Source organism: Lepidochelys olivacea (assembly GCF_965140295.1).
Source record: "Lepidochelys olivacea isolate rLepOli2 genome assembly, chromosome: 5".
NCBI classification, from domain to species: domain Eukaryota; kingdom Metazoa; phylum Chordata; order Testudines; family Cheloniidae; genus Lepidochelys; species Lepidochelys olivacea.
Genome location: NC_140415.1, coordinates 130,470,800 through 130,497,550, shown reverse-complemented (window position 1 = coordinate 130,497,550; position 26,751 = coordinate 130,470,800). Strand labels below are relative to the sequence as shown.

Here is a 26,751-nt window from a genome sequence, read left to right as displayed (position 1 = left end):
AAATATTATACCTCAATGTAATGAAAGCCCTAGGATTCAATGTTGCCTTATGCCCTGAAGAGCTATTTAGGACTGTACTGAAGTTTCACGTGCAAGGTATAGGTATTTGGTTGAATTCTGGCAAAAAATTATGAACCTCGGTTTCAGGCAAATAGTTTTTCACGGTTGTCTCATTGAAGCAACACCATTAGAAGGAGGCACCACTCCACTCCCGGAGACATGGCTGGCTGAGCTGCTTTTTCTTTGCTCTTCCTCATGTGCTATCAAAAATGGCAAAGTCTAGTCCTCTCAGCAGCACCCTCTCCTTCTCCCCCATTGCCATTTGTCCCAGAACTTTCAACTGAGCCTTCCTTGTGCACCCTCTCCCTGATATCACATCCCGCTCAGGAGCGGCCCAGAAACTGCAGCAGCCTCCGAGTGGAGATGTGCCCACAGGGCAAGATTTTCAGAAGTGTTCAGTATTGGCCTAAGTCTGCTCCCATCAGGGGTGAAAGTAAAATGCAGCTCTTACCGGTACGGGGCCGCTCTGGCCCCCCCAGAAGGGCGTGGCCTTGGGCGGAAGGGGCGGGGCTGGGCTGGGGTCAGCATCCCCCAGCCAGCCCATCTGCCCTTTTTGCGCCCCCCATCGGCAGCCCTGCTGGATCATCGCTGCCCCTTTTGTGCCCCCACCATTGGCGGCCCTGCTGGAAGGGACCCGGCAGGGCAGCTGAGCGGGGGCGCAAAAGGGGCAGCGCTTAAAAGTCAGCGGTATGGGTCGGTATTGGCGGCTACTTTTTACCGGTATGCCGTACCGGCCCATATCCCCTTACTTTCACCCCGGCTCCCATTAATGTTAAAACTCGAGACGTCAATGGGAGCATAGATTCATAGATATTAAGGTTGGAAGGGACCATTATGATAGTCTAATCTGACCTGCTGCACAACGCAGGCCACAGAATCTCACCCACCCTCTCCTGCAATAAACCTCTCACCTATGTCTGAACTATTGAAGTCCTCAAATCATGGTTTAAAGACTTCAAGGTGCAGAGAATCCTCCAGCAAGTGACCCATGCCCCATGCTACAGAGGAAGGCGAAAAACCCCCAGGGCCTCTTCCAATCTATCCTGGAGGAAAATTCCTTCCCGACCCCAAATATGGCGATCAGCTGAACCCTGAGCATGTGGGCAAGACTTACCAGCCAGACACCCAGGAAAGAATTCTCTGTTGTTACTCAGATCCCACCCCATCTAACATCCCATCACAGGCCATTGGGCCTATTTACCATGAATAGTTAAAGATCAATTAATTGCCAAAATCATGTTATCCCATCATACCATCTCCTCCATAAACTTATCGAGTTTAATCTTGAAGCCAGATAGGTCTTTTGCCCCCACTGCTTCCATTGGAAGGATATTCACTCCTCTGATGGTTAGAATCCTTTGTTTAATTTCAAGTCTAAACTTCCCGATGGCCAGTTTATATCCATTTGTTCTTGTGTCCACATTGGTACTGAGCTTAAATAATTCCTCTCCCTCTCTGGATTTATCCCTCTGACATATTTAGAGAGAGCAATCATATCTCCCCTCAACCTTCTTTTGGTTAGGCTAAACGAGCCAAGCTCCTTGAGTCTCCTTTCATAAAACAGGTTTTCCATTCCTCAGATCACCCTAGTAGCCCTTCTCTGTACCTGTTCCAGTTTGAATGCATCCTTCTTAAACATGGGAGACCAGAACTGCACACAGTATTGCAGATGAGGTCTCACCAGTGACTTGTATAATGACACTAACACCTCCTTATCTCTACTGGAAATACCTTGCCTGATGCATCCCAAGACCACATTAACTTTTTCCACGGCCATATCACATTGGCGGCTCATAGTCATCCTGTGGTCAACCAATACTCCAAGGTCCTTCTCCTCCTCCATTACTTCTAATTGATGCGTCCCCAGCTTATAACTAAAATTCTTGTTATTAGAATCACAGAATCATAGAATATCAGGGTTGGAAGGGACCCCAGAAGGTCATCTAGTCCAACCCCCTGCTCGAAGCAGGACCAATTCCCAGTTAAATCATCCCAGCCAGGGCTTTGTCAAGCCTGACCTTAAAAACCTCTAAGGAAGGAGATTCTACCACCTCCCTAGGTAACGCATTCCAGTGTTTCACCACCCTCATAGTGAAAAAGTTTTTCCTAATATCCAATCTAAACCTCCCCCACTGCAACTTGAGACCATTACTCCTCGTTCTGTCATCTGCTACCATTGAGAACAGTCTAGAGCCATCCTCTTTGGAACCCCCTTTCAGGTAGTTGAAAGCAGCTATCAAATCCCCCCTCATTCTTCTCTTCTGCAGGCTAAACAATCCCAGCTCCCTCAGCCTCTCCTCATAAGTCATGTGTTCCAGACCCCTAATCATTTTTGTTGCCCTTCGCTGGACTTTCTCCAATTTATCCACATCCTTCTTGTAGTGTGGGGCCCAAAACTGGACACAGTACTCCAGATGAGGCCTCACCAATGTCAAATAGAGGGGAACGATCACGTCCCTCGATCTGCTCGCTATGCCCCTTCTTATACATCCCAAAATGCCATTGGCCTTCTTGGCAACAAGGGCACACTGCTGACTCATATCCAGCTTCTCGTCCACTGTCACCCCTAGGTCCTTTTCCGCAGAACTGCTGCCTAGCCATTCGGTCCCTAGTCTGTAGCGGTGCAGACTACATCCCTAAATGCATGACCTTACACGTCTCACTATTAAATTTCATCCTATTACTATTACTCCAGTTTACAAGGTCATCCAGATCCTCCTGTATGATATCCCGGTCCTTCTCTAAATTGGCAATACCCCCCAGCTTTGTATCATCCGCAAACTTTATTGGCGCACTCCCACTTTTTGTGCCGAGGTCAGTCATAAAAAAATTAAATAAGATTGGTCCCAAAACCGATCCCTGAGGAACTCCACTGGTAATCTCCCTCCAGCCTGACAGTTCACTTTTCAGGATGACCCGCTGTAGTCTCCCTTTTAACCAATTCCTTATTCACCTTTCAATTTTCATATTGATCCACATCTTTTCGAATTTAACTAATAATTCCCCATGTGGCACCGTATCAAACGCCTTACTGAAAGCTAGGTAAATTAGATCCACTACATTTCCTTTGTCTAAAAAATCTGTTACTTTCTCGAAGAAGATCAGGTTGGTTTGGCATGATCTACCTTTTTGTAAAACCATGTTGTATTTTGTCCCATTTACCACTGACCTCAATGTCCTTAACTACTTTCTCCTTCAAAATTTTTTCCAAGACCTTGCATACTACGGATGTCAAACTAACAGGACTGTAGTTACCTGGATTACTTTTTTTTCCCCTTTCTTAAAAATAGGAACTATGTTAGCAATTCTCCAGTCATATGGTACAACCCCTGAGCTTACAGATTCATTAAGCAGAGCAGCGTGCCTCTGAAAATCCCATTATTATTTTCAATCTCTATTTTCAGATGAAGATTTTGTCACTAACAACAAATTTTGCTTGAACAAGACTGAAATGAATGTCCTCAAGTACACTTATTATCTTAACCCTCTAGGTAACCAGCATGTGAAAGAGAGCTTTCAGCACAAGGTCCTTAAATGTTGCAGGTTGCGTTAATTCAATTTCAAAAAAGAACTAGATAAATTCTTGGAGGATAGGTCTATCAATGGCTAGTCGACAGGCTGGGCAGGGATGGTGTTCCTAGCCTCTGTTCGCCAGAAGCTGGTGATGGGGGATGGATCACTGGATGATTGCCTGTTCTGTTCATTCCCTCTGGGCACCTGGCATTGGCCCCTGCTGGAAGACAGGATACTGGGCTAGATGAACCTTGGGTCTGGCCCAGTGTGGCTGTTCTTATGTTATGTTCTAAAAAATGAAGAAAAAAGTAATTCTTTACTGAATATCAGTAATTGCCAAAGTATTGTGATAGAAAATGGAAATTACAACCTTTAACGATATCTAGGGATTTTTATACATCTCTTTAACCAAACAGGGGTTTTCTCTGTAGTGCTTCTTCATCAAGGGTCTGGCGTCAATAGTATTTACTAACGAAATTCAGCAAGTAAAGTCATGTCTGATATGTTCTGCTTTCTGATTTTAGGAGATTGCAGAGTTCTTGATATTTATTACAAACATTTTGCTGCAATAAACGATTGAGTATAATACATATGTCTGTATCATTTATTGTTCTATCCATGCTGGCTTGTAATTCAGCTTTGGCAGAATACATTTGCTACTGATTCAGCATTTGGCTAAAGATAGCAATTACACAAGCCACACACTCCTCACACCAGGTGTCTGATGTAGTGGTAAAAGGGAAGTACCTCGTAAAGGTGGGTTTGATTTTCCAGAATCCTGAGAGCACAGTTTCCTGCTCTTACTACTGTCTAATCAACACCCTCACCGAGGGCCTGCTCCAGCACCCACTGATGTCAATGGAAATTCTCCCATTGAGCACTGAATTGGGCCTCGAGCGTTTACCCAGGCAAACCCCTCATTTAAGTCAATGGGATTTGTGATGGAGTAAAAACTGAGTAAGACCCATGGGATTTTGCACTGAAAGAGGGAAAAAAATCACTTCTATAAACCTAATGTCCTCTCACCTGCTAAATGCTGACCAGTCTTCACAGCTGTCCTGCCCCTAGCCTGCACACTTACCCTAGTGGAGAGGCACTAGAGAGGGAGAAAAACCATCCCCACCTGCCACCACAGGCACCTTTTCCTCCTGGAGGAAGAAGAAATAAAAGTTCATTGCCCAGCTCCCTACCCCTTCAGGATAAGTGTTGATCTCACTGCTGAGGAGAGTGGAAGCACCAGCATGATGCAAGGAGCCTTGCACAGGTTTCCTGCACTGAGCCAAATTTCACCCATGAAGCAGCTTCCAGTTCTTGTGCAGTATCATAGAATATCAGGGTTGGAAGGGACCTCAGGAGGTCATCTAGTCCAACCCCCTGCTCAAAGCAGGACCAATCCCCAATTAAATCATCCCAGCCAGGGCTTTGTCAAGCCTGACCTTAAAAACTTCTAAGGAAGGAGATTCTGTTTGTGCAATCCAAGCCAGAAGTCTGCAGGGATGGGTAGCTGACATCTGTTAAAAGCTGTTAAAAGCTGCAGCTGCTCCTTCTTAGCATATGTTTAATGACAGCTAATCAGTCTGAGGTCTTTCCAAGAGCCTGATCCTATCTGATTGGGGAAGACAGCTCCTTTTGCTTTGAAGCAAGAGGATTATTATACCAGAAAGGGATCTAGTTGGTCAGCGGGCAGCAGAGCAGTTGAGAAACCTATAGCATCCTGGGGATGCAAGAAAAGAGCATGCATTCCTAAAGCCTAAGGAGAGTAGCCCTTCCTATATAAGATTCAATAATGAAGGAATTGTATAAGTGGTGGTTTTATAAGGTGCTCTTGAGGGATACACTACTTTCCAGGGAGCCACCCCTGAGAATGGATACCAGGACGGTGAAACACAAAGGCATGGGCTCATAGAAATGGGAATGCTTCACAAACCACACTGCACAGGCACAGCCTTGGAGGAAAGGGGTTTGGAACAAAACCCTGCTTGTAAACTGCTGAGCTATTTCCTAGGCTTACTATCAATAGGCACCTAGAAACGTAACAGACTGAAAAAGGCAGCAAGCCTATAGTCTCTGTAGTAAGAGCAATGCAGGAACGAACTGGGTTTCTTCTGTGATGGAATTCCCCCGGGGTGCAGCCCGGGACTGTGGGACCACTGTGCACCCTGAACTCTCTCCAGCCTGGGCTGTCTCTCACAATGCTTTGCTAGTGACCATCAGCAACCCCTCCAGGTGCTGTGATCACTAGCCCCACACCCAGCTAGATTGCATGAATACTCCCAGAGACACTCATGAATCACAAAGAGAAAGGCACCAGCCCAAACCCCCCAGCTCCCAGCACTGTACCTCAGAATATACCGTCTTGCACTGCTCAAGATGAGCAATGCAGATTTATTAATTGGTTCACCACTTCATCAATGGAAAGTGCACATACACCAGCCTGTGTCAAACCCGAGCAGGTTTGCCACATATTTCGTACCAACTCACTGGTAAAGATAACAGTAAAACAAATGTATGGACTATAAAAGGTAGTTTTTAAGTGATATCGAGTGATAGGCAAAAAGTCAGAGTTAGTTACCAAAAGAAATAAAATATAAGCACACAGTCTAAACTCTCAACCCTATTAGACTGGGCAACAACAAGATTAAGCAGTTTTTCTCACCCCACTGGATATTGCAGTCCTTAGTATACAGATTTCACCCTTGAAATATGGGCCAATCTCCTTGATTGGAGTCTTGTCTTCTTCTCAGTGTCCTAGTTGCTTGAAGCATAGGAGAAGGGGCCAAGCATATGGCCACTCTATCTGTTTTATACCCTTAGTCCATGTACTTGGAAAACACAAGTCCAGGCATGTCTGGGGCAATGCTGAGTCTCCCGGCAAGGTTGAGCAATTCCCCTGGTGTGGCCTCATGTAGGTGAGTCATTGCATTGTAGCTCCCTTGCTGGACAATGGCTGGTGATGGGTTGTTTGACACCCCGCCTGGGCGTTGGTTACTTTCGTTGCTGTTGCCTCTGGGGAGCTAATATCCGGCTGATTCCCCAATTTACAGCATGTTTTAGTGACCACCATACAACACAATTCTAATAACTTCATATGCATGAAAGATACACATACATGGGTAGAGAAATGACTTTCAGCAGTTCATACGCTTTCCCCTGATACATATAAAGCATGCCTTGTAAGGTAAGATCGGGATTATATAAAAATGAGTAACATGGGTTCCAGGATGCTCCCACAACATATAGAATGTCACGCCTTCCATCAGCTGTGTTCTCTCCACAATACCTGCCAGGTGACAAGAATAACAAGTCATAATCCACATGTGGGCATTGAGTCGCCTAACTATGCACAGTTGCACACCGTACACAAGCAGTGACTAGGAACTATGCAATCCACTTCACATAAAGAACACCCAGAAAGAGGCTCAAGATTATGACCAGAATGGACACCACTGAGAAGAACTGACAGCTTTCTCATCTAATCGTGAAGACTCCAGAGAATACAAACAATAAGTGGCCTGGGATTCACATATGGATAGATTTTAAGACCAGTAGGGACCATCAAGTCTGGACCCCTGCCTAGCGCAGGCCAGAGGATTTCACCCAGTGTTTCCTACATCAAATCCACAACTTCTGGATAAGCTAGAGTAGCTCTTCTAGATCCATGTTAACTTATAAGCGGCAAGGATTCTTATCTGACCTTATCTGTCAGATCGACCGAGTTGAAGGAGGAGTCAGTGGCAGAGGTGGGAGAATCCAGGAGTTCCTTCTATCACGCTAAATCCACTGATTCCTGTGCCTCTCACACTGCTGAATGGCCTTCTTTCATGGTCGCACTGGCTGCCTGCCAGAAGTGCCAGCACAGTGGCAGGCAGACCGCCAACTGCCTGAGTGGCATCCCTGTCACAGCTATGAGTTAATTGGGAGACTCAGGGCCTTGGACTTCAAAGGCCTCAGTGGCCAGCCCTAGGCTACTCAAGGAGACAACCAATACCCCAGTATATTTACGACATGTCACGGTTGCAAACTTTCAACCCTAGCTAGTGGTTTGTTCAGATAGACACCTCTTGTTCAGGCATTAAGCTCTGCTTCAACTACTGCAGTATCCTCTTTTCTGGCCTCCCAAAAGCAGACACTTTCTCCTGTCACAAAATGCGGTCACTCATGTCATCCTCCTTGCCAGCTGAATTGGTCACACCACTCTTCTCTTTGAATCCATCCACTGGCTCCCCATTGTCCCCACAAGTCCCCAAAGCATGGTACGGCCCCTCCTTAGCTCACCTGCAAGGCTCCTTCTCTGTCCACGTTGAACTCTCTCTCAAAGCCCCACTTCTGCCGGACTGCTTACAGTGCGCTGAGTTGACTTATACATACATTGCTTATTGTCTCTGGTTCTTAAAGGGGTCTGAAAAATGAGCGGGGTATCTCACCACTCCCTCATCCCCTGCCCAACAATTAATTCAGCCCTTAACCCTCAAATCAATCCCCCCAAGTCCCATATCAATTCTATCCCCCACCTGTTCTGCCTCCCCTCTGCTCCTTCTGCAGCACCTGGGGTACTTTGCCCCACTATCCCAGGCCTGGAGGGGGCTGCAGTGGAGTCCCCTCTCCCACCCCTTCCCAGGTCACATGTTTCAGGGAGGGAAAGGGAGGAGCCAAGGAGCCATCCTGTTGCTCACGGAGTTTGGGGTGGGGGAAATGGACAGGAGCAAGCAGAGATGCCTTGAGCTTCCTGCAGCAGTCTGATTGGTTTTTCTTCCCCAGGAGGCATGCAAGTGAGGGCAGCAGCCAATTGTAGGGTTTTTTCCCCCAATGCAGTACAAAAAACATGCACCCCTCAGGGACCCACTTCGCTATTTTGAAATTTTACTTCCCAGTAGGGCTGCCACCTCCGAGATGTCCAGGATGATCCTGAGCCCCCAAAACTGGCCAGCTGGCAGTGCGTGCTGAGCACCCATACAGATTCCCCAGGGATGACTCTGGGAAACCCTGGACATGTGGCAGCTTACTTCCCGGCTCAATTTAAGCAGTGATTGTCCTCTTCCCCTAAACTGTGGCAACCGGTCAGTCCTTAAATTGTGGACTCCTCGGAGCAGGGCCCATCCCTTCCTGAATGTCTAGGAAGTGCTTCACATACAGCAGGCATTACTGTAAATAAATAATAAACAACAATCACAATCTTTAAAGCTGTGCGACTAACAGGGCTAGAAACAGACTTTTCCACACATCGTAAATATTGAGATTAGCCTTGACATTTCTTGAATCCCCAAACTCAGGAAGGATCAGTGACCATGGGTTTCATAGATCCCAGGGGCCAGTTCTGTCTACTAGGCTAGCTGCTTATGCCTTATCGTTAAACCAGAGCAATGTCCTTTATGTCACTTATATGGAAAGCAACAAGATCTGTTCTCCCCCGTCTGCCCGCCATTCTAGCTGAGGTGGTTTTCTGATTCTATCAAGAAGAACAGCTTTTTGTAAAACAGAGCGCTGCTATCTTTGTAGAATGCTATTGTAAGCATATCTATCTTTTGTTTGTTTATTCCCTGCAGGACAGAGCTGTGCCTTATGTCTCAATTACCTTTCTTCTGCTGCAGAGATTATTCGATTTGGAGTTTCAAGGGACGGTGAAAATACCAGCAATCTAGACAGAAAACCAATATCTCAGGAGCCAACAATTTGCTGGGCATATCTTATAGCACTTAAACAACTCAAGTCTTGCAGCTTAATGACTTTAATGGTATAGTTATTAGACAAGTATGGAAAAGAAAAGAAAATGACATGAATGTTTAATGAGGACACTACTAGAAGCCACATGTAAATGCTGAACTCTCTTTTCTGCTCAGGAAATACAAAGTGGCTTTAACCACTTCATCAATATATGATGAGCAGGTTTGATACAGATTATTGCATTTCCTAGAATCAGAAGGATCTGTTCAAGAGAAAGTCTAAATAAATTATGTCAACTTCATCCATTACTTTTTTGATATGTTCAAAGAACTCTAATAGATTAGTGAGACATGATTTTCCTTTCCAAAATCCATGCTCGTTACACCTTTTCATTCTGGTCTGGAACAACTTACCATAGGTAGTGGTGGATTCTCAATCACTGTCAATTTTTAAAGAGATGGGCTGTTTTTTCTTAAAGTTCTGCTCTAGAAATTACTTTGATGAAGTTCTATGGCCTGTGTTATACAGGAAACCAGATTAGATGATCACAATGGTCCCTTTTGGCCTTGGAATCTATAAGACATTAGGTTAATATCAAATGGAAAAGTACAGTACATGTATTCATCAAAACAGTATGTCTAGCACAAATTCCTTTATGACATAGTATTGCAATTAAACTTACCTGGCTATCTTTACTTCCAGCTTTTTTTTTAAGGGATTTTTTTCATTATACAAATGTACTGCAAAGAAAAGAAGCATAAATGTAGAGGAAATACCTAATTAGGCTAATGCAAATCAGCAGTAACTCTGCTGAAATAAATCGTGTAAAACTGAGCCATGGAATACAATGACCGCATGTGCACAGGATAGTTTCTTTCTGCATGCTTATCTTGGCCAAGCTGAACAAGCTTAAAAAACAATCATTCCAAAGTAGAAGATGGAGGGCAAGTGCTCCAGCATCCTAAACCAGCATGGTTCTATTGACTTCACCAGCGCTACACAGATTCACCCAAGCTGAAACTTAGCACAACCAATGAATTAACTTCTAAGTTTGCTCACCATTTTAGTGATGAAGGCAGACAGCAGTCCTTTTGCAAAGGCCTGTTTATACTAGCTATGGGACAGAGAATTTATACCTGCTCGTTGCAAGTCTGTGTCTGAGCACACCTGTTCCTGCTCTTCAGGGAGGTTACAATTAATTATAAATGTTCTTAGGCTATACAGTGGCAGTTTATACAGCAAAAACGTTGTATATTTGGCGACAAAAGCAACTTTCTCAACATGTTAAGTACAAGTGTATGTCCCTAAGACTTGAATTAAACATTTTGTCCATCTGGTTCACACGTGGGCTAGCGTAATAGAGCTGTAGAAAGTTTGGGGTGAATACAAAAAAGGTCAGGTCATCTGGTGTCAGGTTAAATCAAGTGTGAATCCTGCTGCTGTTGGATTGACATCCCTGATGACTTCCTTAAGTGTTTCCTAAGCACCCAGCAGTTCCTATTTAGCCATCTAAATAAGTGCCCAGATTTGCAAAAGCTTTCAGCACCCAGCACTTCCTATTGAGAGCAATGGAAAATTCCAGTTCAGGACCTAAATTACAAGGGGAATATATTTCCACATCTGTGTTTTTGGTTTGCTTCTGGTTACTTATCTAAATTGAACAACACAGTTTTGAGGTTCACCTACCACCCTCTATGAGCAGCAAGTGGCAGTTAGAGCTTCAGAAGGCACAAAATTTAATGCTTCGTTTGCTCAGGGACTATATAAAATCTACAACAATCTACAACCTATCCTGAAAAATGATCCCTCACTCTCACAGACCTTGGGAGACAGGCCAGTCCTCGCTTACAGACAGCCCCCCAACCTGAAGCAAATACTCACCAGCAACTACACACCACACCACAGAAACACTAACCCAGGAACCCATCCCTGTAACAAACCCCGTTGTCTACTCTGTCCCCATATCTACTCTAGCGACACCATCAGAGGACCCAATCACATGAGCCAGACCATCCGGGGCTCGTTCACCTGCACATCTACTAATGTGATATATGCCATCATGTGCCAGCAAAGCCCCTCTGCCATGTACATTGGCCAAACTGGACAGTCTCTATGTAAAAGAATAAATGGACACAAATCAGACATCAGGAATGGTAACATACAAAAGCCAGTAGGAGAACACTTCAATCTTCCTGGACATTCTATAACAGATTTAAAAGTAGCCATCCTTCAACAAAAAAACCTTCAAAAACAGACTTAAAAGAGAAACTGCAGAGCTACAATTCATTTGCAAATTAAACACCATTAATTTGGGCTTGAATAGGGACTGGGAGTGGCTGGCTCACTGCAAAAGCAACTTCCCCTCTCTTGGTATCGAGGCCTCCTCATCAATTATTGGGAGTGGACCACATCCACCCTGACTGAATCTGCCCTGTCAACACTGGTTCTCCACTTGTGAGGTAACGCTCTGTCATAAATATAAAGGGAAGGGTAAACCCCTTTGAAATCCCTCCTGGCCAGGGGAAAGCTCCTCTCACGTGTAAAGGGTTAAGATGCTAAAGGTAACCTCGCTGGCACCTGACCAAAATGACCAATGAGGAGACAAGATACTTTCAAAAGCTGGGAGGAGGGAGAGAAACAAAGGGTCTGTGTGTCTGTCTTATACTGGTTTCTGCCGGGGATAGACCAGGAATGGAGTCTTAGAACTTTTAGTAAGTAATCTAGCTAGGTATGTGTTAGATTATGATTTCTTTAAATGGTTGAGAAAAGAATTGTGCTGAATAGAATAACTATTTCTGTCTGTGTATCTTTTTTGTAACTTAAGGTTTTGCCTAGAGGGGTTCTCTATGTTTTTGAATCTAATTACCCTGTAAGGTATCTACCATCCTGATTTTACAGGGGGAATTTCTTTATTTCTATTTACTTCTATTTTTATTAAAAGTCTTCTTGTAAGAAAACTGAATGCTTTTTCATTGTTCTCAGATCCAAGGGTTTGGGTCTGTGGTCACCTATGCAAATTGGTGAGGCTTTTTATCCAACATTTCCCAGGAAAGGGGGGGTGCAAGTGTTGGGAGGATTGTTCATTGTTCTTAAGATCCAAGGGTCTGGGTCTGTAGTCACCTAGGCAAATTGGTGAGGCTTTTTACCAAACCTTGTCCAGGAAGTGGGGTGCAAGGTTTTGGAAGTATTTTGGGGGGAAAGACGCGTCCAAACAGCTCTTCCCCAGTAACCAGTATTAGTTTGGTGGTGGTAGCGGCCAATCCAAGGACAACAGGTGGAATATTTTGTACCTTGGGGAAATTTTGACCTAAGCTGGTAAAGATAAGCTTAGGAGGTTTTTCATGCAGGTCCCCACATCTGTACCCTAGAGTTCAGAGTGGGGGAGGAACCTTGACACGCCCTTCTCTTCATGTGTCAGTATAATAATACCTGCATCTGTAATTTTCACTCCATGCATCTGAAGAAGTGGGTTGTTTACCCACGAAAGCTTATGCCCAAATAAATCTGTTAGTCTTTATGGTGCCACCGGACTCCTTGTTGTTTTTGTATATAAAATAAATGTCTCTATTGTCAAATGAGCTGTGTCAAATAACCTTCGACTAAACTTTCAGACACTACAGTCCACGGTCAGGAAATGAGTGTATCAGTATTTCATTATAATATCCAAACTTTTCACAGAAGAACAAAAGCATACTACTCTTGATACTCATCATGGTGGTGACAAGTGGTGCAGACCGCCATGTAGAGAATCTTGGGATCTACTTAGCCAGAGTAAATCGGCCTAGCTCCATTGAAATCAGTGGAGCTTGGTAGATTTACACCAGCTGAGGGTCTGACCCGTGGTGGTTATTAGCAGTTATGAAGAATCATTCTAGAAGTCAGAAAAGCAAATGGCCAAACCTAATGTCAAATTCAGAATACATAGAAACAAAGTAAACCTCAGGATGAGACTTAACTTGACTGGAGGAAGGGGAATAGATGGCTCATGGGCTTGGCCATGGGGAGCAGTGCCTCACGTCAGCAGGTCAAATCCAGTCCACATAACAAAAAATCATTTTGCAGCCCATATGAAATGAGTTGGTGGATATCAGAGCTATAGACACCTCAATACATAGAACTAGTATTTGGCTATACCATTATGCTAGTTGGCAAATTTGATTCACACATCCCTTGTGGAAATACTGATAATAAACCATATTCTTCATCCAGATTTCTGCTTCTGGAAGTCAGGTTTTTAACTGATGCTGAATAGCACAAACCTCATGCACCCAGACTAGACATGTGGCTTCTGGGAAGTTCAGTGCATGTGATAGGGAAAATGTCTAGTTTCAGAAATAACACTTAAAAAAAAAAAGCATACCTGCATGACTCATTTATTAACTACAAGTAGGGGGACTCTGTGGCCAAGGTACTAATGTTAAGCTTTTCCCCATATTAATATCTTAAAGCTGATTGCTATCCAAGAGACTACCCATTATAATATGTAATTTAATCTCCCTCCTCCACCCAAAAATGATGTATTAAAGCATGAAAAGTAGCGACATACTGGGTCTACAAACAAACAAACAGCAGAAATAATCACAAACAGAATCATTTTGAAAATACTAATCAATTCAAGAATGCTAAGAAAACATTCAAGCATCCTTCAATCCAGTGAGAGAGCAGGAATGTGATACACTTACAGGCCCAGAACTACCCTCTTTGTTTCCCACTTATGCAAATGTCTTGTATTCTGTGTGGTTGAATGGGTCTGATTTGCAAACTGTCTCTAATCATGTCCTGGGTTGATAAACTCTATGCATGTAGGTAAGGGAGTTCCTGTTTTATAACCACTTCAGCCTCAAGCTCTAGTCAATTCTACCAGGCACACTGATGGAAAAGCTTTGTGTTGGCTAACATTTCTCATGCTTGATTCTGCCCTCAGGTAATTTTTTTTTATGGAAGTCTGAACTAAAGCAGTTTAGTCACTTTTGCCTGTGAGAACAGTGAATAAAATGCAATTCCTGTTATCAAAAATGAACGGAAACCTTCTTTGAACAGCCTCCAGCCAAAATAGTTGGCACTTGGAAGGTGAAATTTGGCCTGGAAGAAGCCTGCTTTGAGAAATAGGGCCTTTCACTGTTCTGGAGGGAATTGGTTTTGGTAACGTTGCAAGCCTTTGATAGTCAGACACAGAGCATGTGCAGTAGATTTATGGTCACTAAACTTGTTACAGGTTTGCTCCATGTGCCGGCAGGGCATGCCTTAACTCCAGATTGAAAAATCTGTAAGCCACAACAGCTGTAGTGTAAAGATGTAAAAGATGGAGAAGGCGGGTGGTGGTGGTCGGGGACTCTCTCCTCCGGGGGACTGAGTCATCTATCTGCCGCCCTGACCGGGAAAACCAAGAAGTCTGCTGCTTGCCAGGGGCTAAGATTCGCGATGTGACGGAAAGACTGCCGAGACTCATCAAGCCCTCGGATCGCTACCCCTTCTTGCTTCTCCACGTGGGCACCAATGATACTGCCAAGAATGACCTTGAGCGGATCACTGTGGACTACGTGGCTCTGGGAAGAAGGATAAAGGAGTTTGAGGCACAAGTGGTGTTCTCGTCCATCCTCCCCGTGGAAGGAAAAGGCCTGGGTAGGGACCGTCGAATCGTGGAAGTCAATGAATGGCTACGCAGGTGGTGTCGGAGAGAAGGCTTTGGATTCTTTGACCATGGGATGGTGTTCCATGAAGGAGGAGTGCTGGGCAGAGACGGGCTCCATCTTACGAAGAGAGGGAAGAGCATCTTTGCCAGCAGGCTGGCTAACCTAGTGAGGAGGGCTTTAAACTAGGTTCACCGGGGGAAGGAGACCAAAGCCCTGAGGTAAGTGGGAAAGCAGGATACCGGGAGGAAGCTCAGGCAGGAATGTCTGTGAGGGGAGGGCTCCTGCCTCATACTGAGAATGAGGGGCGATCAACAGGTTATCTCAAGTGTTTATATACAAATGCACAAAGCCTTGGAAACAAGCAGGGAGAACTGGAGGTCCTGGTGATGTCAAGGAACTATGACGTGATTGGAATAACAGAGACTTGGTGGGATAACTCACATAACTGGAGTACTGTCATGGATGGTTATAAACTGTTCAGGAAGGACAGGCAGGGCAGAAAAGGTGGGGGAGTAGCACTGTATGTAAGGGAGCAGTATGACTGCTCAGAGCTCCGGTACGAAACTGTAGAAAAACCTGAGTATCTCTGGATTAAGTTTAGAAGTGTGTGCAACAAGAGTGATGTAGAGGTGGGAGTCTGCTATAGACCACCGGACCAGGGGGATGAGGTAGATGAGGCTTTCTTCTGGCAGCTCACGCAAGCTACTAGATCGCATGCCCTGATTCTCATGGGTGACTTTAATTTTCCTGATATCTGCTGGGAGAGCAATACAGCGGTGCATAGACAATCCAGGAAGTTTTTGGATAGTGTAGGGGACAATTTCCTGGCGCAAGTGCTAGAGGAGCCAACTAGGGGGGGCGCTTTTCTTGACCTGCTGCTCACAAACCGGGTAGAATTAGTGGGGGAAGCAAAAGTGGATGGGAATCTGGGAGGCAGTGACCAGGAGTTGGTTGAGTTCAGGATCCTGACGCAGGGAAGAAAGGTAAGCAGCAGGATACGGACCCTGGACTTCAGGAAAGCAGACTTCGACTCCCTCAGGGAACGGATGGCCAGGATCCCCTGGGGGACTAACTTGAAGGGGAAAGGAGTCCAGGAGAGCTGGCTGTATTTCAAGGAATCCCTGTTGAGGTTACAGGGACAAACCATCCCAATGAGTCGAAAGAATAGTAAATATGGCAGGCGACCAGCTTGGCTTAATGGTGAAATCCTAGCGGATCTTAAACATAAAAAAGAAGCTTACAAGAAGTGGAAGGTTGGACATATGACCAGGGAAGAGTATAAAAATATTGCTCGGGCATGTAGGAATGATATCAGGAGGGCCAAATCGCACCTGGAGCTGCAGCTAGCCAGAGATGTCAAGAGTAACAAGAAGGGTTTCTTCAGGTATGTTGGCAACAAGAAGAAAGCCAAGGAAACTGTGGGCCCCTTACTGAATGAGGGAGGCAACCTAGTGACAGAGGATGTGGAAAAAGCTAATGTGCTCAATGCTTTTTTTGCCTCTGTCTTCACTAACAAGGTCAGCTCCCAGACTGCTGCGCTGGGCATCACAAAATGGGGAAGAGATGGCCAGCCCTCTGTGGAGATAGAGGTGGTTAGGGACTATTTAGAAAAGCTGGACGTGCACAAGTCCATGGGGCCGGACGAGTTGCATCCGAGAGTGCTGAAGGAATTGGCGGCTGTGATTGCAGAGCCATTGGCCATTATCTTTGAAAACTCGTGGCGAACCGGGGAAGTCCTGGATGACTGGAAAAAGGCTAATGTAGTGCCAATCTTTAAAAAAGGGAAGAAGGAGGATCCTGGGAACTACAGGCCAGTCAGCCTCACCTCAGTCCCTGGAAAAATCATGGAGCAGGTCCTCAAAGAATCAATCCTGAAGCACTTGCATGAGAGGAAAGTGATCAGGAACAGCCAGCATGGATTCACCAAGGGAAGGTCATGCCTGACTAATCTAATTGCTTTTTATGATGAGATTACTGGTTCCGTGGATGAAGGGAAAGCAGTGGATGTATTGTTTCTTGACTTTAGCAAAGCTTTTGACACGGTCTCCCACAGTATTCTTGTCAGCAAGTTAAGGAAGTATGGGCTGGATGAATGCAGTATAAGTGGGTAGAAAGCTGGCTAGATTGTCGGGCTCAGCGGGTAGTGATCAATGGCTCCATGTCTAGTTGGCAGCCGGTGTCAAGTGGAGTGCCCCAAGGGTCGGTCCTGGGGCCGGTTTTGTTCAATATCTTCATAAATGATCTGGAGGATGGTGTGGATTGCACTCTCAGCAAATTTGCGGATGATACTAAACTGGGAGGAGTGGTAGATACACTGAAGGGGAGGGATAGGATACAGAGGGACCTAGACAAATTGGAGGATTGGGCCAAAAGAAATCTGATGAGGTTCAATAAGGATAAGTGCAGGGTCCTGCACTTAGGATGGAAGAATCCAATGCACCGCTACAGACTAGGGACCGAATGGCTAGGCAGCAGTTCTGCGGAAAAGGACCTAGGGGTGACAGTGGACGAGAAGCTGGATATGAGTCAGCAGTGTGCCCTTGTTGCCAAGGAGGCCAATGGCATTTTGGGATGTATAAGTAGGGGCACAGCGAGCAGATCGAGGGACGTGATCGTTCCCCTCTATTCGACATTAGTGAGGCCTCATCTGGAGTACAGTGTTCAGTTTTGGGCCCCACACTACAAGAAGGATGTGGATAAATTGGAGAGAGTCCAGCGAAGGGCAACAAAAATGATTAGGGGTCTAGAACACATGACTTATGAGGAGAGGCTGAGGGAGCTGGGATTGTTTAGTCTGCAGAAGAGAAGAATGAGGAGGGATTTGATAGCTGCTTTCAACTACCTGAAAGGGGGTTCCAAAGAGGATGGCTCTAGACTGTTCTTAATGGTAGCAGATGACAGAACGAGGAGTAATGGTCTCAAGTTGCAGTGGGGGAGGTTTAGATTGGATATTAGGAAAAACTTTTTCACTATGAGGGTGGTGAAACACTGGAATGCGTTACCTAGGGAGGTGGTAGAATCTCCTTCCTTAGAGGTTTTTAAGGTCAGGCTTGACAAAGCCCTGGCTGGGATGATTTAACTGGGAATTGGTCCTGCTTCGAGCAGGGGGTTGGACTAGATGACCTTCAGGGGTCCCTTCCAACCCTGATATTCTATGATTCTATGTGACAGGGTTTGAGGAAGGCCTCCTGCATGCTTGCTTTGTAAGGTGCATTGGAGGGATGCTAGTTCTAAGGCAATTTATGAGCTCCTGGTGATTTCCCCAGCTGCTGAGCTCCTCTGAGACCTAGCCAAGCAAACTGCCCAGGAGTAACTTTGTTCTTGTGTGTACTCCCATTGCACAGGAGTAGGGCACTAGTGAAGTAATTCAGGAGTACTGAATATAAACCTGTTACTGTATTTGCATAATATTGCGAGCCAGCAAAGCTTCACAGTCATGGAAAGTGAAGTTCCCTTTTATGATTTTCCCTTTTTTCCCCCTCTTAAAAATATCACTTCACCACTCTGCCTCTGTTATGCCCTTTCACCCTTTGCCAGTCTATTTGACCTGTCAATTCTTCAGGGCGTGGGGTGTCCCTCACTATGTGTATGTGCAGTGTGGCTCTGATGTAGAAGGGTGCTACTGAAATGAATAACGATATATTTAGTATATTCCATGGGAAAAACTACATGAACAGAACATTTAGGTTGCATGATTAAGCATCCAAAAGTCAGGACCTGACAGTTAATGATGTCCATGAAACTTTACCTCGGCCCTCTTGTGCAGCGTGAGCATTCAGTTCTCAATTGCCTAATCAAAACTTATTTCAGAAATGCAAACAGTGCTGCCAACCCCAAGCATTCACCAATCAAAAGGCGGGCCCTCCCCAAAATCATGAGACTGCTTTAAAATCATGAGACTTGGGTTCCTTTTGCCAGGGCCAGTGCACATTTTTAAAAATGGAAATGTCTTCTCACTGGAAAATGTGGTTTAATCAAACTCAATATTTCCCACAGGAAAATGTGAAAAATTTCACTGAAACCAAATTTTTCTATCAGGTGATTCAACACCAAAAAATGGGTTTCAAAAGGTCAGATCATTTAGTTTCAGGCAAAAAAGTTGAGTTTTCTACATCAACATGTGTGAAGCAAAACTTTTCAGAGTTTTTTGTTTCATTTAAATTTTTACTATTTTGACTTTTTGTTCTGATTTTTGGAATAGACAGTAATTTTGAAATGTCACAATTTGCGATGAAAGGACTATTCCTTTTTTCTGCTTTATAGTTGCCTTCTGTTTTTTGAGTCTATTTTTGAGATCTTTTCTGCAACTCTGAGGGCTAGAAAACATACTTCTTTTTTTAAAATGAAAGGTGAGATTTTCATGTTTTCACATAATTCCAGCAACTAAGTCTTCAAGAACGATACCAAGTATCACAAGACTCATGATAAAAAATGATCAGAGTTGGCAACAGTGCAATATATTTCTCAAATATTACAATTTGAAAAAGGGTGCATGAAATCACATTTGGCCCCAAACACCCTAAACAAGTCCTGTCCCCCCACTTAGAAATAGATTGTGAACTGTCCTTGCCTTGGTGTGCCGGAGGATTGAGTCTCTTTGCATGGCCTCAAAAGGGCAATACATAAGAGCAGTCCCTTGACAAGAAGCAGGCGAAAGGGTGTAGAGGAGGCAGGACCAGCATTTTGGCCCATAGAATGGGCTTGGTACAACAGAAGGAACAATCTGTGCTCTGCTAATGGGTCCCTGTGCATGCTGAGAAGCCCTGAAAGACCCTGTGCTGCCTGAGCTACTCTATCCTTTCGCTGTTCTACAGGAGAGCCTGGAAGCCACAAGCAGGTAGCGACCCCGCTATGCTAGACACAGCACAGACATAAAGTAACAGACAGCCTCTGCCCTAAAGAACTTACAACCTCAAATCTTAGTGTTGCACCAGGGGCAGCAGGAGGGCAAAAGGTTGCATGCAAATCACACCACATAGCCCTGAGGTCAAGATTCAAAAATAGGAGCCTAAAGTTAGGCTCCGAAATTCACAGGAAGGCACCTAAATAAGGCGCCAGATTTCAAAAGTGCAGAGCACCCAGCAGCTCCGATGAGCTTCATCTGGGTGTGGAAGTGCTCAGCATTTTTCAAAATGGGGCCCTTTATTTGGGCACCTAAATAAAGATTTAGGAGCCTAACTTTAAGTACCATTTTAGACAATCAGCTTCAGTTTGTTCATCCTTCAGCTGTTTAACAGCTATCCATATCCCTCATCACTTTCTTAATCATTTCTCAGAGGGGTAGCCATGTTAATCTGGATCTGTAAAAGCGGCAGAGTCCTGTGGCACCTGATAGACTAACAGACGTATTGGAGCATGAGCTTTCATGGGTGAATACCCACTTCATCGGCTGCATCATGCTGTTAGTCTATCAGGTGCCACAGGACTCTTTACCGCTTTGAATAATTTCTGTTGCTGCTCTCTCAACTCCTTCCACTTTGCCAACCATTTTTCTGGTCTGGAGGTGCTCAGTCCTGCAGGCAGTACTAGAGCAGCAAGTGCATCACTGATGTACAGGCCAATACCTCCCCAAATCATGACCTAATGTCTCTGCACATAGCTAAAACCTGATTTCTTTTGGCAGGGAGGGCACATCACATGCCAGGACAGAATTAGACAAAGGTTTTTTGCTCAGCCTTTGGGAGCACATTAAAACTTGCCCATCAGTCAGAGCACCAACCCAACTCTGATGCCCCGAAAGCATCTCTTGTATTTGATTTACATTGGGAGTGTGACTTAATATTATCACCTGTGTTTGTAAACAATTGGCTCATCAGTATTCCAGTGTTGCCAGCTCTCACAAATTGAACGTGAACGTCTCAGTGTTTGGTTGTGGGTTTTTTTCCCTTCTTCTTAAAGCACCTGGATTTGTAAGAGAAACTTGGCTTTCATTAAAAATAAAAGGGGAAGTTTGTATCCTTGTGGTTGAAAATGTGAGGCTACAAATGGATGAAAAACCCAAAAGCAAATCAAAAGAACATAAGATGTATAGGGTTTTTTTAAAAACAAATCTCATTATTTTAAAACTGATCTCATGAGTTTTTGGTGCCTCACTCAATTTTTGAATATTGGGGGTTGGCAATACGGGTTTTCAACACCCACGGGCATAATAACAAGGGGGCAGAGGGGACAGGGGGAACTCACGAGGAAATAAAAAGATACTGATCAGCAGTAAAGAGCAGATTTAAGGCCCAGTCTCACAAGACTTTGGGCATCTACTCTGAGGTCCTTAGTGCCCTCAGCTCCCACCAAAATCCCCTCTGCTGGCCTCTACAGTTCTTATGCTTTCTCTCTGTCCCCTGCCCAAGCCCCACAGAGACCACTGCTGCCCTGCGGCTGCAGAAACCCTGCAGAGTGACACCTCTGCAACACGCTAAAAGAGGGGAATAGAGGGGATGGAGGTGCTTGGCAAGAGAAGCTTCACTGTTCCCCAGCCAGGCCCATTCCCCATTGAAACAGGGTAGCACGGGGCTCTGTCCTTGACACCAAATCTCTGACAGTTCCCATGCCTCAGGCCAAGAAGGGGCATTTCCTTAGCTCTCCTGCCTACTTGGCAGCTGTGACAGGGGCAGACACTACTTCCCATACACAGCCATCAGAGAGGCACTCCCTCCCCGGGATCATTCCCTGCCACAGAGGGCACTGAGTCCGAGAACCTGCCTCTGTGGGGAAAGGACAGGGCTGTGTGCCCACAAAGACTGTCTGCAGCTGCTGCTGAGGGTTCCCCCTCCCAAATGGAGTAGCAGAGTGTGGGTGTGAGAACACCCAGACCATGGAGCTGTACACACACTCAGGGACAGTGCTGCACCAGGGTCAGGACATGGCAATGTTAGAGCCCGAGCTTTGCTCACTTCTTACTCTGTGGATGAAACCATTGGGAGTTGGCTGAGTACGGACTGAAAGGGAGTTGGGCCCCAGAATATGGGGCATTGACTTCAGTGGGAGTAGCAGCTGTGCAGCCTCTCACAGGTGGTGTTTTACCCAGAACCATGGCTCTCATCCTCTAAGGGCCTGATTCTGCAAGGTACTGAGTTCAGTGGGAGCTGAGGGCTTTCAGGCCTGGTTGGTTGGGACCCTAAATCATCACTGTTATTTATTTGTGCTGTGGTAGAGCCTAGGGGCCTTGCTCAGGGTCTGTCAATTCATGTCTTTACACCAAACACATAACAAAAAAAATTTCTACAAATATGTTAGAAGCAAGAGGAAGACTAAGGACAGGGTAGGCCTGTTACTCAATAGGGTGGGGAGGGGGGGATAACAACAGAAAATGTGGAAATGGCGGAAGTGCGAAATGACTTTTTCTTTTCAGTTTTCACCAAAAAGGTTAGCAACAATTGGATGTCTAACACAGTGAATGCCAATGAAAATAAGGTAGTATCAGAGGCTAAAATAGGGAAAGACCAAGTTAAAAATTACATATACAAGTTAGATATCTTCAAGTCACCAGGGCCTGATGAAATACACCCTAGAATACTCAAGGAGCTGACTGAGGAGATATCTGAGCCATTAATGATTATCTTCAAAAAGTCATGGAAGACGGGAGAGATTCTGGATGACTGGAAAAGGCAAATATAGTGCCCATGTATAAAAAGGGAAATAAGGACAACCCTGGGAATTACAGACCAGTCAGCTTAACTTCAGTACCCAGAAAGGTAATGGAGCAGATAATTAAGCAATCAATTTGCAGACACCTAGAAAATAATAAGGTGATAAGTAAGAGTGAACATGGATTTGTCAAGAACAAATCATGTCAAACCAATCTAGTAGCTTTCCTTGACAGGGTAACAAGCCTTGTGGATGGGGGGAAGTGGTAGATGTAATATATCTTGACTTAGGCTTTTGATACTGTCTTGCATGACTTTCCCATAAACAAACTAGGGAAATACAACCCAGAAGGAGCTACTATAAGGTGAGTGTACAACTGATTGGAAAACCATTCCCAGAGAGAAGATATCAGTGGTTCACAGTGAAGCTGGAAGGACATATTGAGTTGGGTCCCACAGGGATCAGTTCTGGTTCTGTTCAATATCTTCATCAATGATTTAGATCAGGGTAGGCAACCTATGGCACGCGTGCCAAAGGCGGCACACGAGCTGATTTTCAGTGGCACGCACACTGCCCAGGTCCTGGCCACCAGTCCAGGGGGCTCTGCATTTTAATTTAATTTTAAATGAAGCTTCTTAAACATTTTAAAAACCTTATTTACTTTACATACAACAATAATTTAGTTATATATTATAGACTTATAGAAAGAAACCTTCTAAAAACGTTAAAATGTATTACTGGCAGGCGAAATCTTAAATTAGAGTGAATAAATGAAGACTCAGCACACCACTTCTGAAAGGTTGCTGACCCCTGATTTAGTTAATGGCATAGAGAGTACACTTATAAAGTTTGCGGATGATACCAATCTGGGAGAGGTTGCAAGTGCTTTGGAGGATAGGATTAAAATTCAAAATGATCTGGACAAACTGGAGAAATGGTCTAAAGTAAATAGGATGAAATTCTATAGGGACAAATGCGAAGTACTTCACTTAGAAAGGAACAACCAGTTGCGCACATACAAAATGGGAAATGACTGCCTAGGAAGGAGTACTGCGGAAAGGGATCTGGTGGTCATAGTGGATCACAAGCTAAGTATGAGTCAACAGTGTAACACTGTTGCAGAAAAAGCAAACATCATTCTGGGATGTATTAGGAGGAGTGTTGTAAGCAAGATGCAAGAAGTATTTCTTCCACTCTACTCTGTGCTGATTAGGCCTCAATTGGAGTATTGTGCCCAGTACTGGGAGCCACATTTCAGGAAAGATGTGGAGAAATTGGAGAAAGTACAGAGAAGAGCAACAAAAATGATTCAAGGTCTAGAAAACCTTGAAAATTGAAAATACGAGGGAAAATTGAAAAAAAATGGGTTTGTGTAGTCTGGAGAAGAGAAGACTGAGGGAGGCCATAAAAGTTTTCAAGAACATAAAAGGTTATTACAAGGAAGAGGGAGAAAAATTGTTCTCCTTAATCTCTGAGAATAGGACAAGAAGCAATAGGCTTAAACTGCAGCAAGGACAATTTAGGTTGGACATTAGGAAAAATTTCTTAACTGTCATGATAGTTAAGCACTGGAATAAATTGCCTGCGGAGGTTGTAGAATCTCCTTCATTGGAGATTTTTGAGAGCAGGTTAGTTACACAAACATCCGTCAGGGATGGTCTAGATCAGTGGCTCTCAACCTTTCCAGACTACTGTATACCTTTCAGGAATCCGATTTGTCTTTCATACACCCAAGTTTCTCCTGACTTAAAAACTACTTGTTTACAAAATCAGACATAAGAATACAAAAAAGTGTCACGATCACTGAAAAATTGCTGACTTTCTCATTTTTACTATATACTTCTAAAATAAATCACTTGAAATATAAATATTGTACTTACATTTCAGTGTATAGTATATAGAGCAGTATAAACAAGTCACTGTCTGTATGAAATTTTAGTTTTTTACTGACTTTGCTAGTGTTTTTTATATAGCCTGTTGTAAAACTAGGCAAATATCAAGATGAGTTAATGTACCCCTGACAGACCTTTGCATAACCCCAGGGGTACACATAACCCTGGTTGAAAACCACCAGTCTAGAGAATACCTAGTCCTGCCATGAGAGCAGGGCACTGAACTAGATGACCTCTCAAGGTCCCTTCAAGTCCTACAGGTTTCAGAGTAACAGCCGTGTTAGTCTGTATTCGCAAAAAGAAAAGGAGTACTTGTGGCACCTTAGAGACTAACCAATTTAATTGAGCATGAGCTTTCGTGAGCTACAGCTCACTTCATCGGATGCATACCGTGGAAACTGCAGCAGACTTTATATACACACAGAGAATATGAAACAATACCTCCTCCCACCCCACTGTCCTGCTGGTAATAGCTTATCTAAAGTGATCATCAAGTTGGGCCATTTCCAGCACAAATCCAGGTTTTCTCACCCTCCACCCCCCCACACAAATTCACTCTCCTGCTGGTGATAGCCCATCCAAAGTGACAACTCTCTACACAATGTGCATGATAATCAAGGTGGGCCATTTCCAGCACAAATCCAGGTTTTCTCACCCCCCCACCCCCATACACACACAAACTCACTCTCCTGCTTGTAATAGCTCATCCAAACTGACCACTCTCCAAGTTTAAATCCAAGTTAAACCAGAACACCTGGGGGGGGGGTAGGAAAAAACAAGGGGAAATAGGCCACCTTGCATAATGACTTAGCCACTCCCAGTCTCTATTTAAGCCTAAATTAATAGTATCCAATTTGCAAATGAATTCCAATTCAGCAGTTTCTCGCTGGAGTCTGGATTTGAAGTTTTTTTGTTTTAAGATAGCGACCTTCATGTCTGTGATTGCGTGACCAGAGAGATTGAAGTGTTCTCCGACTGGTTTATGAATGTTATAATTCTTGACATCTGATTTGTGTCCATTTATTCTTTTACGTAGAGACTATCCAGTTTGACCAATGTACATGGCAGAGGGGCATTGCTGGCACATGATGGCATATAGCACATTGGTGGATGTGCAGGTGAACGAGCCTCTGATAGTGTGGCTGATGTTATTAGGCCCTGTGGTGGTGTCCCCTGAATAGATATGTGGGCACAGTTGGCAACGGGCTTTGTAGCAAGGATAAGTTCCTGGGTTAGTGGTTCTGTTGTGTGGTATGTGGTTGTTGGTGAGTATTTGCTTCAGGTTGCGGGGCTGTCTGTAGGCAAGGACTGGCCTGTCTCCCAAGATTTGTGAGAGTGTTGGGTCATCCTTTAGGATAGGTTGTAGATCCTTAATAATGCGTTGGAGGGGTTTTAGTTGGGGGCTGAAGGTGACGGCTAGTGGCGTTCTGTTATTTTCTTTGTTAGGCCTGTCCTGTAGTAGGTAACTTCTGGGAACTCTTCTGGCTCTATCAATCTGTTTCTTTACTTCCGCAGGTGGGTATTGTAGTTGTAAGAATGCTTGACAGAGATCTTGTAGGTGTTTGTCTCTGTCTGAGGGGTTGGAGCAAATGCGGTTGTATCGCAGAGCTTGGCTGTAGACCAAGGGCCTGAGGAGGGAGTCTACATAGCCAGACAATCCTGCTGTCAGGGTGCCAATGCCTGAGATGATGGGGCGCCCAGGATTTCCAGGTTTATGGATCTTGGGTAGTAGATAGAATATCCCAGGTCGGGGTTCCAGGGGTGTGTCTGTGTGGATTTGATCTTGTGCTTTTTCAGGAAGTTTCTTGAGCAAATGCTGTAGTTGCTTTTGGTAACTCTCAGTGGGATCATAGGGTAATGGCTTGTAGAAACTCGTGTTGGAGAGCTGCCGAGCAGCCTCTTGTTCATATTCTGACCTATTCATGATGACAACAGCACCTCCTTTGTCAGCCTTTTTGATTATGATGTCAGAGTTGTTTCTGAGGCTGTGGATGGCATTGCGTTCCGCATGGCTGAGGTTATGGGGCAAGTGATGCTGCTTTTCCACAATTTCAGCCCGTGCACGTCGGCGGAAGCACTCTATGTAGAAGTCCAGTCTGCTGTTTCGACCTTCAGGAGGAGTCCACCTAGAATCCCTCTTTCTGTAGTGTTGGTAGGGAGACCTCTGTGGATTAGTATGTTGTTCAGAGGTATTTTGGAAATATTCCTTGAGTCGGAGACGTCGAAAATAGGATTCTAGGTCACCACAGAACTGTATCAGGTTCGTGGGGGTGGAGGGAGAACAGCTGCTTCTGCTGGGCTGAGAGTATAGTTGGATACGTTAACAATGTTGCTAGGTGGGTTGAGGGAACCATTGCTGTGGCCCCTTGTAGCATGTAGTAGTTTAGAAAGTTTAGTGTCCTTTTTCT

At 44.7% G+C, this 26,751-nt stretch overlaps 1 long non-coding RNA gene across 1 annotated transcript; it reads right to left on the bottom strand.

Moving 5' to 3' along the window:
• Positions 1-4,188: 4,188 nt before the first annotated feature.
• LOC311520374 lies at positions 4,189-9,207 on the bottom strand. Its single transcript, XR_014711569.1, has 4 exons — positions 9,146-9,207; positions 8,577-8,715; positions 7,849-7,972; positions 4,189-6,853 (listed from the first exon to the last, which is right to left on the bottom strand). It is a non-coding gene; the product is annotated as an uncharacterized lncRNA (long non-coding RNA).
• Between the last annotated feature and the right edge of the window lie 17,544 nt (positions 9,208-26,751).